Source organism: Chaetodon auriga, chromosome 12 (genome assembly GCF_051107435.1).
Source record: "Chaetodon auriga isolate fChaAug3 chromosome 12, fChaAug3.hap1, whole genome shotgun sequence".
NCBI classification, from domain to species: Eukaryota; Metazoa; Chordata; class Actinopteri; order Chaetodontiformes; family Chaetodontidae; genus Chaetodon; species Chaetodon auriga.
The window spans coordinates 848,292-863,122 of record NC_135085.1 but is presented as its reverse complement, the minus strand read 5'-3'; the positions used below and the strand labels follow the sequence as shown (position 1 = coordinate 863,122).

Below are 14,831 nucleotides of genomic sequence, written 5' to 3'. Positions count from 1 at the left end.
TGCAGAAGGGCATCGCTTTCCTCCATCCATTGAAGTTTCTCCTCAGCATACTGTCTAGATTGAAGGCGGGCCCTTTTTGCCCCTTCATGGGAGAATAATTTTCGGTGTTGGGCACGAAGATAAGCAGATTGTTCAGGTGTTTTGTTAACCAGATGGAGCCTGAACTGGGCCAATAGCAGGGAGAGCACAGTCTCTGGGATTGTTTTGTCTTGAGTGGATGCACCAACCTGAGCCATAGCCTCCCCTTCTGCAGTGGCTGCTATTTGTGGGGCTGTCATAGTGCTGCTAATTTGTGGCTGTGATGGCATCAACCCTGCTGGCTGGGCTTGAGGCAAGTCTGATGTACATGCATAGGAGTGCATGTCTGTGCTTCCAGTGTAGGTGTCATCTAGACTTCATCCTGTGGTCATCAGGGTTGTTTGCATCGAGCCGTCCATTGGTCTCGGTGGGGGTTGAGAATACCTCAGGTGGCCTCTCCAGTTCCCTCGGAGCCCTGAAGTGGAAGGCATGGATGGGACAGCCGGATGATGTGTGCACATTGTTTGAGCTGGACCTGCAGTCATCATCCGCGCTTGCCAACCGAATGGATAAGGCGGAGGAGGGCATATAGAACCACTTGGCGTCTGTAGGTCACACTGTCAGTCAGCCCTTGGACGGTCAGCCACGTCTCTCTTTTTGTAGGGTGATATGAGAAGATTAGTGGACACACAGGCCCTAATGAATCTGCATCTATTATGTGAATCCGCCTGCCTATTCTACAACAACCTTTGCCTGCACACACATGTGTGTGTTTATCTATTGTAAAGATACCTCTGCCTGGACACACATACTTCGGTTATACTCTTTTGACTTCTGTTTGTTGACTTGACTTTTGACTTCTGTTTGTTGACTTGTCTGTTTGACATCACAGAATGGTTCTTTGAGGAACCGTTTCTGGTTCCTTAAGGAACCTTGTCAAAAAAGGTTCTCTGAAGAACCTTTTGGAAAATGGTTCTTGGTGGAACCAATTGGTTCAATGAAGAACCATTTTATGATGGTTCTTCAGCCAAGAATGGTTATTACTAATTTTATTTAATTTCTTACAAACATTTTAAAACAGTTTCAAAACATAAACATGAAATCAAATTTTAACCCATTAAGACGAGCATCTGTGTCATTTTAGATTTGAGCTAAAAAGCATTATTCAGTGCATTCGCTACTCTCTGCACAGCTATTGGTACTTTGGATGTTGGAGTGTCCATCTTTAGGATAAAGGCCTCAATGAATGAAAATGTCTTCTTTACCTGGCTGGGATATGCTACATTGTAGACATGGTAAAGGGCCAATGTAACACCTAAGGCCAAAGAAATGTCCACCTCTCCATTGTCCACAATCATGCCCTGGCCGTCCATTTTGACGTTGACTTCGGCGCTGTGATTCAGGGGCTTGTCGTCGCTGCTACTGATTATTATAGTGGATGTTGGGTTCAGTGGCTCCTGAAAGAATACATTTCAGACTTAAAATACTGTCCTTTTCTGTTACTACTTTTATTGGCACCACAATAAAGAAACAATGTCCAACGAAATTCTCTGCACATCCTATTACATGTAATTGAAACACACCACAGTATATAGAACTCATTTCATGCATACAAACATCACACATTTTAAATAATGTATAAATACAGTAGGTCAGGTCTTCAACAGGGGGTCCAGGACCCCTTGGGGGTCCTCAGAGGTACTACAGCCAGGCCATCAAATGTGTGGGAAGGAAGCTTTTTTTAATTTTCCTGAAACGCTTGAACCCTAGAATCCCTATTCTGAGGGGAACATTAACCGAACATAGTAGATCTACAAGCTCATGATAATGCTGTCAAACAAGTCTATGAAATCTCTGAAAAAGTTTAATCTGCAACACAATTTTATACAATATGTAGTGGGAGGTCCCTGCTTCATCTGAAAAATGTTATTCATGTTATTCTTTCTTATTGCACCCCTGCACCCTGCAAATCAACTCAAAACTAACCTTATTAATCACAAACAGCTGCGATGCATTCTCCTTGAAGACTGACGGTAGGAGAAGGATGGCTGTGTTCACCATCAGGCCTACAAATGACACAAATGACAGTGAATGCTATGGTTTTACCAATTACATAAAGCTGCAATCTTTTGTTTAAAAAACACTGGGCTCTCAGTGGTTTGTGTTGTAACTAGATTCAAGAAATGTAAAATAGAATTTAGAGTTGCTTGCGGCTAGATTCTACCATTGATAAAAAAAACATACATAATCTAAAAACACAATACATATATGTCCATTGGATTACAATTATACATATTAAATGAATGAATGAAAATTCAAAATTAGAAATTGAAATTGGAATTAATCGCACAAACACAATTGAGACAGTGAGTAGTGAATTTAACTTCTGCATTTAACCCATCCTTTTTACACACAAGTGTTAGTGAACACACACACCAGGCGAAGGAGCAGTGGACAGCACACATTACTGCGCCCAGGGAGCAGTGGGAGTCAGGTGCCTTGCTCAGGGGCAGCCCTTGATCTATCAGTCCTGGGATTCAAACTGGTGACCCTCTGGTTACGAGCCCGCTTCTCTAACCACAGGCTGCCGTATGAATTACAATGCTATACATACTGCATTCTCCATATTATTGATATTTAATTACTTGATCACAATGCTAGTCTTTCATAATGTTAGTCCTGCAGCAATTACTTTAATATCTCAAATGCAATGATTTTTTTTTTTTTCCATAAATCAAAGCCAACTATAACTCCAATGGACAAACACAATGAAATAAATTGATTTTAGACAACTTCATGGCAACATTGCACATCAGACTCAAAATTAGCATTGGAGGGGTGTGTGTGCCCACTTACTTTGCCTTCACAGTGCCTTCACATATCAGAACATCACACGGTTTCTGTATTCTGTAAGGAAATACAGAGCTCAACTCAGTACATTTAAAATGCTGACATGCTCACTGACTGCCTGCCATGAAAGGGTGGCCGTTGTTCATGGACTGACACTGTTTGGCGCCATGTTTAAATACATTAACCTGCCATAGACATTTACATAACACAGGCCACATTACTCATAAGGCCTTCAATAACTTAACAGAACTTAACTTTTACACTAGTTTACATTCAAGTAATCTTCAACTATATGCCTTCTTAGCTTTTAGCTAACATTTGCTAGCTCAAATTAATGTTAGCAGTTAGCCGCAACTACACACAATGGCGTCGTGTCTTCCCTCTGCCTCTGAGGTTATAGTCACAACCAAACTTAACGACTACAAGATCTACATCGCTGTGAAACATTCTAACATCAACTAAAACACGTTCAAAGTAGAAAAGAACCTTACCTCACTTCCACTGTCTTCATATAAATGTTAATCCAGACGACGAACAGGTGCTAACTAGCCATGTAGCTCAGAGAGGAGGAAAAAGTGGGAGGGGCCGACAGAAGGCGCAATTTTGTTTGTGTGTGTGTGTACGTGCGTGTGTGAGACAGAGAGAGCGCGCGATAGAGAGAGGGAGAGAGAGAGAGAGAGAGATTTAGTTCATAATGCATCACATCTCGTTGTGAGCCTGTATCAAATCATAGGTAGACATGTAATGATATGCCCAAAGTAGGATTATGTGAGGATCGACATGATGTGAGTCACACATGCGCAGTCGGTCCACAGGCAGGTCCGCCATTTTTGGAGCTATGCCACTCTCTCTCGATCCTCCTTTAAGCCAATTTTAATATAATTGTTGTATAATTCTTTCCACCTCCACACCACAAATATAATGAAGACAGTGCTAAATAGCCTAATATAGATTGTTAATATAGATTGTTAGATTGCCCATCATTAAATAATTCAAATAAGAATCAAGAACCTTTTAAAATTCCAAAGAACCATTTGAGGAATCTGAAGAACCATTCACCAATTAAAATGGTTCTTTAGTAGGTGATGGTTCTTCGAAGAACCATAGACCATCTTAAAGAACCATTTAAGAACCATTATTTTTCTGTGTGTGGCCTTGAATTGACAGAGCTCTCACAGGACCTCAGTCAGAGCGGGCCCCGACTTCTGGATGTATACACATTTTATCTTCTTGGGCTGGGACTTGCCCCATACAGAGTGTAGCTCTCTCCACGACAACAGACACAGGTTGGTTCTTTTGCAACGGGCATTTAATACATGAGCTAGTGTCTTATGCGTCCTTGCCTTCACGCCGTGAGAACTGCATTAAACCAAATACAAACAGTACATGTCACAAAATAATCTCGTCATATCAAACATATGCAAATGAAGCTTAACGACGTGAAAGACTAATTAACAACTTGTAAAAATATACCTCGTTGGCTGCTGGCTGTGAAAAGAGGTCCTTAAAGTCTTTGAAATCTATCTGACTGTTGGCTTCACACTTAAACAGTCCATGTAAACAACGTGCTGTGCGTTCACAACTTCCTCCTCTGTCCTTCAGTTAATACTGTCGTAGCCAGCACAAAACAAGAAACTTTAGTTCCGCCATGGGAACAACGAAAACATACACAATACATTCATTAACCTGTAACTTATTTATCAGCTCATTATAATAATTTAACACCTTTTAACCTGTTTTTTAACCTTCAATGAAATAAATTATTTATTTATTAACTAAATTAATGAACTGATTTAAGAACTATGCTTAGTGCATTCCTGTAACAGCACTTACACAGAGTTTGGACTTACATGCGATCTCTCATTGGCCAGTTATTTCTGACGTGAACAGGTCAACCAAATTTCACGTGAACCAACTGAAATATAATGCAAAAGATGTGTGTGTTGGTTTCAAGGCATGCATCTAACAAGACAGACTTAATCTTGACAGACATGAGAGGATTCTGTGGGCACATCTGGTGTCCGTCTTATCAGGTAGAATGCCAGTGTTCAAACTAAGGAGTATGATTTGCAGGTTCACATGAGTACATAGTCAGATGATTTGCAGGTTACATGAAGATATTACATTACATTTTACATTACATTTTCTACTGGTTGAGAGAGGAATAACTGCAGTAGATTGACTTGATCTAGGGTTAGGGTTATGATCTATTGTACTGTCATGATGAGTGAATATTGTAGAATAATTCCACACTAGTATCAAAAGAGGTTTGCATGGCTCCAGAAAATGATGCTGTTTACAAAGAGTCACCTGTGATTCTAATGAAGTGAGGAATCAGAATGCTACAATGCTCTGGAACTACAAGGGATGTATGAATAATCTTGGTGTCAAAAGAAAGCTAAGACCTGTTAGATTACTACAGAAGTGTCAACAATCAAGAAATGTGTTACTCTGTCACAGTAAATTCATCTGGAAGACAGTAGAAAATTTAAATTTTTATTTCCGGCTTAAACAAAACAAAACAAAACAAAACAAAACAAAACACTATTTATTTAGAGTGAAAACCACCTTTAAATCAGGGGATAGTAGCCAAATTCACCGAGGAATTAGTAAAGTAATATCTGATGAGTAACTGCAAATGTACATGCTTAAAAAATTAACCTGAGCAGTTTTACAGATGCTTTAACACAGGTATGTCCATGTGCTCATTTGGGCACATCTGGGCTGAGTACCGTTATCTCGTCCAAGCATACGGAGAACCTCCTCTGGTGAAAACACTTTTTCAGCCTTTTTTCTGCTTGCTATTGCTCGTATCTCTCATAAAATGATGAAATGCAAATAAAACAGTAAAATAACACCTCGGGCTGGTCAGCATTGTCCTCTGTGAGCGCTCTGCCCATTCATGTGTAAATGAGACGGAGTAGCAAAACTGCACGCATCTCAGGCTGCCCCCTGTACAGGGGGCGCTCATATTGGTACAAGTCGGGGATTGCAACTTGGCTGAAGTATTTTCTGCTTGGTATTTCATACCTGGGATCCAATGTCTGGATCATCTGCCTGAAGCCTTTGTTTTCTACAGGTTTAATCGTGACCATGTGTTTGACTAGGTGGATAGTGATAGAGTTTATAATCTCAATCGACCGTTTGCTTTCCCCCCTAGCAAACGCGTCTTGAAGTGACATTTGGCTCGATTTTTTCTTTTGCGTTTCCCATGTTACCTGCTGATGTGGAGGGCGCTGATCTTAACTACATACATTCTTGATGTTCCAAGACATGCTTACAGCTAAGGTGCTGAAGCAAATTGTTCGTGTTGCCGCCTATGGCGACAACTTTAACCCGTAAGCCGTAAGCACTTGCTCCAAACAGCGGACACAGCTCCTATTGTTGGCACAAGTTCTTCTTTGTCATCATATTCTACTTGTTCTGCAGCTTTAATTTTGTAACTTTCAATGTCTATCCCATCTATCTTCACCGTAACGTAACACCAGAGCACTACAGTTTACCCTCACCACGCCTCGCACTATACGTGTTTAGAAGCGCAACATTGAAAAGGGTCCTGTCTGAAACAGTGTTGTGTGGCGCAACGTTCCAAACGTTGTGTAATGAAATACACCAGTATAGCTGTATATTAAAAATTCATATCATAACAAAAATATACACCGGTTATTGGCGTGAACTGGTATACTGGCCAGCACTAAATGGAGGGATGAATAATAGTAGTAGGTGCAGTGGATGTCTGGCAGGGTCGTGGCAGAAGACGTAGCTGTAATCCATAATCCAGGTTCAGACACTATCCATGAGAACCTGCGGGACGACAAAGCACAAATACTTCAGGGAAGAAGCTCAGTTAGAAACATGCCTTGGCGGGTGCCCCTGTAGCTCAGTTGGTAGGGTGTGCGCCCCATGTATTGAGGCTGTCAGTCCTCTGCAGCGGCCGCAGGTTCCCCCACGGGTCCCTCGCCCCCCCCCCCCCCCCCCCCCCAAAAAAAAAGTAACATAAGTAGGACATGAAAAGCATGGAGAGGGAGAGAAGAACAGAGGAACACAGTGTGTCTTTGGAAGCCTAAAGCACCATGACTAAGAAATGGTCTAAGGCAAGCCTTAGCCAGCCCTAACTATAAGATTTATCAAAAAGGAAGCTTTTAAACTGACCCTTAAATGTAGAGACAGTGTTTGCCTCCCGGACAGACTGGAAGATGGTTCCACAGGAGAGGAGCTTGATTGCTCAAGGCTCTGGCTCCCATTTTTTTGGAGACTTTAGGAATCATTGCCTGCATTCTGGGGACACAGTGTTCTAGTGGGATAATAAGGTACACTGTAAATTCTAACAAGTTAAGTTTACTTGAAAGAATTTAGGAAACCGATTACCTTGGGAAAAGTAAGTAAATGGACTTAATTGTGCCAAGTAGAGTGAAATTATTATATCCGAGTTAGCTGTACTTCTTTGAAAGTTGTGAGTACTGAAAATATCTCGGTATAGGTAACTTCAGATCAAGCTATTACAACTAAAATTCTTTGAGTCAAATTAACTTAATATATTCCACCAAAAAAGTGGGCATTACTTGTCATTAGTAATACACTACACTTAATGTATAAAAGTGTAATCAACTTCAACAAATGACAGGAACTCAATAAAGATGAGTCACATGGACTTCATATCCTGTGTGAGCAGTACTTAATATTAAGTAAAATGCACTTAACACAGCCTACTTTACCTTACTTTAAAAAATAAGCACACAGAAATGGCACTGTGAAGTCCACATCATTTATTTTTTGTGTCCATATTTGTAAACAACAACAGTCATCAAAGGTCCTGTTTGGCTGAACAACTGGGTTGGGCGAGGTACATGAATTCAGTAAAAATCAATGGTTAGTAAAATAGTATTGTTATACTGGCAATAGATGTTCTAATACAGTACAGTTTTTAGGTTAAACCATCTGTAGCACCACAACTGTTAGATTTCAATGAGGTCTGTGAAATTTGACCATTATCAAAAAATTACAAATTGTAATAACAATACTTACCCATATAGCAAATTTTTTTGGTTAATATTGCCAAGTAATTGTTCACCCCAGCCCAAACCCTTCTGTTACCAAGAGAACCAGACCAGTCAATAAGAAGAGGGGAGGAAACGGGAGGGATAAATGATCCTAACCAATTAGAGACTAATATTTATTTTTAGTTTTGTTAGTTTTGTTCAGATTCTGACCTTTTTCTAAATCATTTTCTCAATATTATGAGTGTTTGTGAGAGAGATTGAGTTTTTAATCACACGTGTGTGCAAGTGAGGGAGTGTGCAGGTGAGATGGTGTCTGTGAGTATGAGTCAGAGTACATGATGTATGACATAATGAGTGAAACCTATGATTGAAAATGAGTGTAAGTGAGGTGTATTAACTGGTCTGGGAGTAAGCTAACAGAAGACTCTCAATTCACAATGGACACTAAGTGTGTCAAAGCAACAAACAGATCTGCAAACGTGTCTGTAAAAGCTTAAAACCTGAGAAAACATGAAAAAAATTGAATAATTTGACAGCATTTGACAACTTCAATATCTATTCAACCTGTGTTCCAAAAGCACACCACATTCTAATACTAAACACAACACTTTTTTTTAAATACTTTCTAACATCAAATGTGAGAAAACACTGAACACATGCCCCCCCAGTAAATACACCCTTTCTACAATTATGTAGTAGCACTCAAACAACTGAGCCAGATGAGCGTTATGAGATGAGGCTGCACCCCAAAAAAATAAATTGTTAGTTATTTTGTCAAGTTATTGCCAGTTTCGTTATCAAAAGGTTACAAAAAAGATAATATTCAAAACAGTGAAAAAAAATATATATATACATATAGATATATATGAGGCATACTCAAAAATGTGTGGCTTAATTGTTGAGCCCCATAATACTCACTCATCTGCACAACCGGTCAAGCCAACCCCAGCCACTACATCTATTTCAAAAGAGCATTTTTTAATGTTTGAAGTTTTGGGCTGAGCTTTTGTTGTCCAAGGTTCAAAAACGTCTTCTGGATAAACTCAAATGTGTTCTTCATACCTTTGGGGTAATCCAGATGGAGTGCATAGATTAATCCAAACAGAAGACAAAGTGCTTGAGAGGTTGTGGGAATCTCATCCATGACAAGGTTTCCTTCGAGGATGATCGCAATGCTGTTGAGCTCTGGTGGTGTGTCGTCAGTCATGACTCTAAGAATCCCAACAGGCACCTGGCTGAAGTCACTTGCGGTGTCGGAATCCTGCATTAAACATAACAGAACATAACACACTTAAATTTAGTTTATCAACATCAAATTTGTTTGTAACTCCCCGCTGATTGACAATATCACACTTGTTTAATCTCCACTTACATGTTTATTTTTTCACAGTGTAAATACAGGTGACAATATCTAACTTGACATCAGTGTCTGGGAATTTTACCATTTTGTCTGAGGCTGTTTTGCCATTAGCGAGGCTTGGAGCAAGTAAGGACTTGTATGGCTGAAAAACTGCATGTGAAAATGAAATTTGTACAATATTATTTTCAATAAATTAATTTTTTATGTTTGGTTTTTGTCATTTTGGCAGCAGCTGTGTTTTTTTTTTTTTATAATCCAGGTCTACTAGATGCAAGCCTTGATAAAGTGTTTTGTTTTACACCTGATCTGAACAAACCTGAACTATTGTTTTCTGATATGAGACAACTGAACCCGAGTTCTGATGATGTATAAAATGTAAACTGTACATTCATGTGATCATCATGTATGTACTTACTGAGCAGCTGAGGAAAAATTCGCTGGAATTATCTCCAAGATACAGGGGCAGACATTGCAGGACAGCAGTGCGTGTTGTGGTGATGTCATTGGTCTCATGGAAAAGATGAAAAAACCCAATAAACAGAGACTCCATGAAAGGAGAAGTTATTGGGGAAAACAAAATTCTGTGCATTATTAAATTCTTAAAGAATTACTGTAATAGCACTAGTACTCATTGTACAAAGTTTAGCAGCTGTAAGCCTACTTGATCCAAGCAAGCACTCTCCCGAAAAGTGGTAATGCAGAATCAGAAACACTTACTTGTGTATTTATTGGCTGGAGAAGACGATCAAGTGACTGGCCTACAACTCCTTTCCTGGATCTGAAGAGGTCAATGAGACCAGTGGTGTGGTGGTCCAGTGCTTCATAGAAGTCTTTCTTGAGGTTCTTACTGGCAACTCTGTAGAACTCTGCAAACACCCAGAAGAAGAAATACAAAAACACATCCAGTGAATTTCTTACTCCACCAAGGTAGTCATTTAATGCCAATCGTCTACTTGGCTATCATATACATTTCTCAAAAAGTAATGATCAGATGCAGAAATTGATTAAGCCTACTAAATGATTAATCAACAAGAGTGATCTGTAATGATTACTTGAGATGTGATTCAGTAGTGCAGTGCAAGTGGGCCATACCTGACTTTCTGTGAACAGCGCAGGCCAGCGTTCCATCATCCTTCTGACTGGAGGCTGTTCTTCAACAATTTCTTTGCGGCGCAAAGAAAATGTCTGGTCCATCATTTTCTTCACATTCACTGAGTCTGGAAGCCTTTTCTTTGCTTCACTTTCAAGCTGTCTTCTAACTGACTCGAGAGTATCTTCAGTTTCACCTTCAGGAAAATTTGGCAAGAAATTTGTCTCACTTCTTTTTGGTCTTTTTATGTTACTGCATGATGGCTCTCCTTCAACAAAATCCCTCCTCCGCTTGTTGCCATTCACTGTAACATCAGCCATTCCAGATCTTCTCATTTTTGTGCGAAAATTCCCCATCTTGAATTTAAAGCTGTTCTTCCAACCACAATACCCAGTAGGTGATCCAGCTTCTTTGAGACATGGATGTTTTGCAATCAGTGCAGCGGCCACTTCTCGACAGTGTTCTTCCGTGGGGTATGCCGTGTACTTGTGTACGGTTTCTGCAAGTTTCTCCAAGATCACATGTTTCATGTCACGAGAAACATCCATCCGTGTTCCATCTTTCATGTAGGCAAGGTCTCCTTGTCTCAGTCGAAAATTTACATCCACAGAGAATTCTGGAACATAAAATGTAGAAGGCCAAGGCTCCGGCCCCATCAGTTGAGATTTTTGTTCCTCTGTATACAGTATCTCTGTATCAGATGTGTCTGGTGAGGACCGTGTGCTAGATCGGGAAGAGATGGACTCAAGACTTATAATTTTCAGTGTGGCTCGATCTGGCAATTCTGACACGTGTCACGTTGCAGAGGGCATTGTTAAACATCGGGTCTTCAAACTGTAGTTTAAAGTCATATGGTAGTGCCAGTTCAGCTTTCAAGTGATCCAAAAGGGACTCAAGGTTGCTTGGTTTCTGATCAAGACTGATTCTTCTAATGTCATCATCAGCGATGATCACTCTGATTTGCCACTTCTGTTCAAACATCCTAAAAAAAAGAAACATACCATGAAGTTAGTGCGGCTAGCACAATATGTAATGTTTCAAAGAAACAACCAATGTGCCTCTCACTCGATACGGTGACAAAGGAAAGACATCATTGAATTCAGACAACTGGGTGGCAACCAAGTTTGTACTGCTATGTGTCAACTCATAAGCACGAAGATGCTCATGATACCATGCAGTCATTTGTTCGCACAAGAAAATAATGCTAGCATTAAGCACCAGCACTTGCTTAATCTGTCTGAACTCAGGAAGTCCTCCACATGAACCTACGGAAACCACCATATCTGCAGTATAGTTCACTCCATCAATATTGACAGACACAGCGGACAGTCCGTGTTTTTGAGACAAAATCGTTGATGCAAAAAGTCTTGAATGTTTCCTGGGAGGGAAGAAATCATTATGCTCTTGACATTGTTTGCTTGGAGTTCTGGTTTGAAAAAGGAAGCACAGTCCAAATGGTACGCCATCATCCTTTGATGTCGCCTTGCCAAAGTTAGGGGAACATTTTTGAAGTTTTGAGTTTCATGGATGACTTTTTTGAAGAACTTGTGCTTTCCTTCGAATCTCATTGTCCACACGTCTATGAGAGGTCCAAAGACTTTTGTAAGGTGAGGATAGTGCTCGATATAATGATGCTTTGGACGGAGTGTGCAGTCTGGAAAAGCATTTAGTAATACCTCTCTATGCTCTGATAATTTAGACTCTAAATAGAACAAAGACTCATCTGTGAATCTCCGAGATACAACCAATTCAAGGACATCTTTTAATACCATGAGAACCTCCCATGTCTCATCTCCCTCAGGTACAAGATGGCCAATCATTAAGGGAAGCAATCTGATCAGACACCAGTTTTCATGACCATTCCCTCCTATTGTCTTTTTGGAGACAAATGTCTTTGGAACCGGTTGAGGTTTGTCAGTTTTATCGGAAAAGGAGTACGGGAAGTCTTTGATGGCCTCATTTAGTATCTCGAGTGAGATGTACTTCTTTTTTATAAGGTCTTGAAGGCACAGGTACAATTCAAATGGGACCACTCCCTCCAAAAAATCATGGAGAATATCTGGAGGAAATCCGTCTATAGCATGAAAACATTTCAAGCTTTCCCTAAGCACACATCCGCCTTTGACTCCATACTGTGCTGTTTTAGAAGGGTCCTGCTTCACTTCAAGAACTTGTCTGTCATGAGCCTCTTTGGTTCTGAGTGTGTAAAAACCTGAGCTGACATTTTTTGTTTGGATTTCGTCTCGTGTGGCCATACAAAATCGGCACATTTTCGGCACAATAAAGCTCTCTTGAAATCCCGCCAATGCATGAGCAGCCAAGTTATCTGCTGCAACATACAGCACAGTCCCCTTTACACTTGCTCCCAACTTTTCAACATAAACTCCATTCTCATCAAGCAAGACTAAGTCATCACTAAGTGGACGGAGGACTTCATGATACCCCTTCTCTTTAACTGTGTTTACCTTGCATAAAACAGCTAACTGTATGGCATGAAGGGATGAGCGATACTTTGGGTGTAGATTGGCAAGAACCCAATATATTGCACACAGCTTATGTTTCTTCTTAGAGGTCCCTAGTGGGTTTGCAACCTCAAAGTCGTCAATATACAAGCTCAGGGCAATTCTGAATTCGTCTTCTGCTAAAAATGGCATTTTCCATGAAGTGAGAACCATCTCTATAGTTACTGTACTCACTTCCTTTAGAGCTGCTGGAGGTGAGAGCCTTGTCTAAAACATCATCTTTGCTCAACAGTGCCTGAAGCATTTTAAGCACTGGAACATAAACTATATTTTGACCCTGCTTGTCAGTGACAAACTCCACAGGTTCCACAACAGGAAATTTTTTCGCTACATAACTAGCTCTTCTATTGGAAGTTGAAAGTAGGCCTCCAGCTGATGTGTGTTTCAAGAATACGTTTTTGTCGGTTAATGCAGAAACAACCTCCTTAACTACAGCATTATCAATATCTGGGTAGTGTTGTCTAAGTATCTCCTCAACCACAGAAAACATCAGAGGTTCTGAAAGTTGAAATATCTGTCTTATTTGCTGGATTATTTCTTGGACAGCATTTTCAGATATGTGTAATATAGTCTACATTTTCAGGAAAAGCGAGGCTAAATTATGCTCAAGCTGAGAGTCAAGTTCATTTACATCAACACCAACATCTGTCAGCTCCTCTTCTTCGAAACTAGCAACATCTTCAGCTGGAAGTGCTTCAGCTGAAACAGAGGTGCTCTCTTCAGTGCCAGAGAAGCGCACAGCTATTCCTGGTTTAAGCTGCAGACTAGATGTTGAGCACTTCTGGTCATGATTCCTACTTTTGTGTGTATTAAAAGTAGAATACACATTTGTCTCAAAATCACAAGCCAGAAAGGGGCACTGCACTTTTTGCATCAACTTCAGATGCTTGCATAAATGTGTAAAAAAATCACTTTCACTGCAGGGCTCATTGAACTCACACACTTGGCAATTAAATGTTTGCACATCATCTTTTTCATTGGTCACATGTGGGTGAAGTCTTGATAAATGAACTTTCAGGGCATTGAACGATTTAAACATGTAAATGCACTCCTGATGAAGGCATGGTATTGGGGAGGTCCTTGTAAAGCCACCATGCGTTAATCTGTAATGTTTTAATAGCTGGCCTCGTTTTGGAGAGACAAAAGTGCAGTATTTACATGTCCACTGCATTCCACTTGCAATAAACGCTTGAACAAATACAGGAGGAAAATCAGTTAGACTAAAAGTAGGTCCAATTGCAAAAATGTTGGGGGAAAAAAGTTTAACTACCCCTTTAAGCCTCACTAATTACCAGCATTTCTCATCTACAATAAATGAAAAATAGTACTTACCTTCGCCCCTTTCTTCTGTGCTGACTTGTCTATTTCCAGAGTTACCAGGGTCTCATTACCACCTGCATGAAAGAAAGGTTAAAGTCACGAGAGCCAGGTGTCCAATATTAACAAAAAATTGAATTATTCAATGAGTCAAATGACGTCTTAACTCGGAGATATTCTACGTCGCTGTCCATAAATTTATTTAAATTTGTCACAATAGCTTTCCTGAAAGGAAATGGGAACTGTTCATTTTAAGTGCAGTTGAAGGCAGATGCATGATAACTCCTGATTCAAAGAAATGCTAAGTGTTAGCGTTTGTGCTACGATCATGACACCGCTCTTTTGACTGGTTACCTTCAAAACAACTAGGAGCGCGCGCTACTCCGGCAGCAAATAGACGGCGGCGGGGCTGCTGTGGCAACGTCGTGTTGGTGCACCGGCCCCGCTGTCTCCTAACGACCGGGAGCTGCAGCTAACTTCCGGTAGCTAACAGAGTCAGACTGCGGGCGGACGGCAGCTAACGTTAGCCGCTAACGTTAGCTACGTAACTGCCGTGAGTCGGCTGGCGGCCGGCGGTAGCTAATAGGCCGGTGCTTCAACCGGAGGACGCGACAGTGACGCTCGCACAGGACATGCCATCATGTTGAAAAATTTAGAAACAAAAGCATTACTTA

The 14,831-nt window shown here is 40.5% G+C and overlaps 1 protein-coding gene and 1 long non-coding RNA gene across 3 annotated transcripts in view; one reads left to right on the top strand and one right to left on the bottom strand.

Moving 5' to 3' along the window:
- The window catches only part of exoc3 (exocyst complex component 3), a 96,571-nt gene that overhangs the window by 40,763 nt on the left and 40,977 nt on the right, over window positions 1-14,831 (top strand). The window lies entirely within an intron of this gene.
- On the bottom strand, window positions 1,386-3,456 carry LOC143329861 (uncharacterized). Its single transcript, XR_013077906.1, has 4 exons — window positions 3,360-3,456; window positions 2,875-2,925; window positions 2,005-2,084; window positions 1,386-1,475 (listed from the first exon to the last, which is right to left on the bottom strand). It is a non-coding gene; the product is annotated as an uncharacterized LOC143329861 (long non-coding RNA).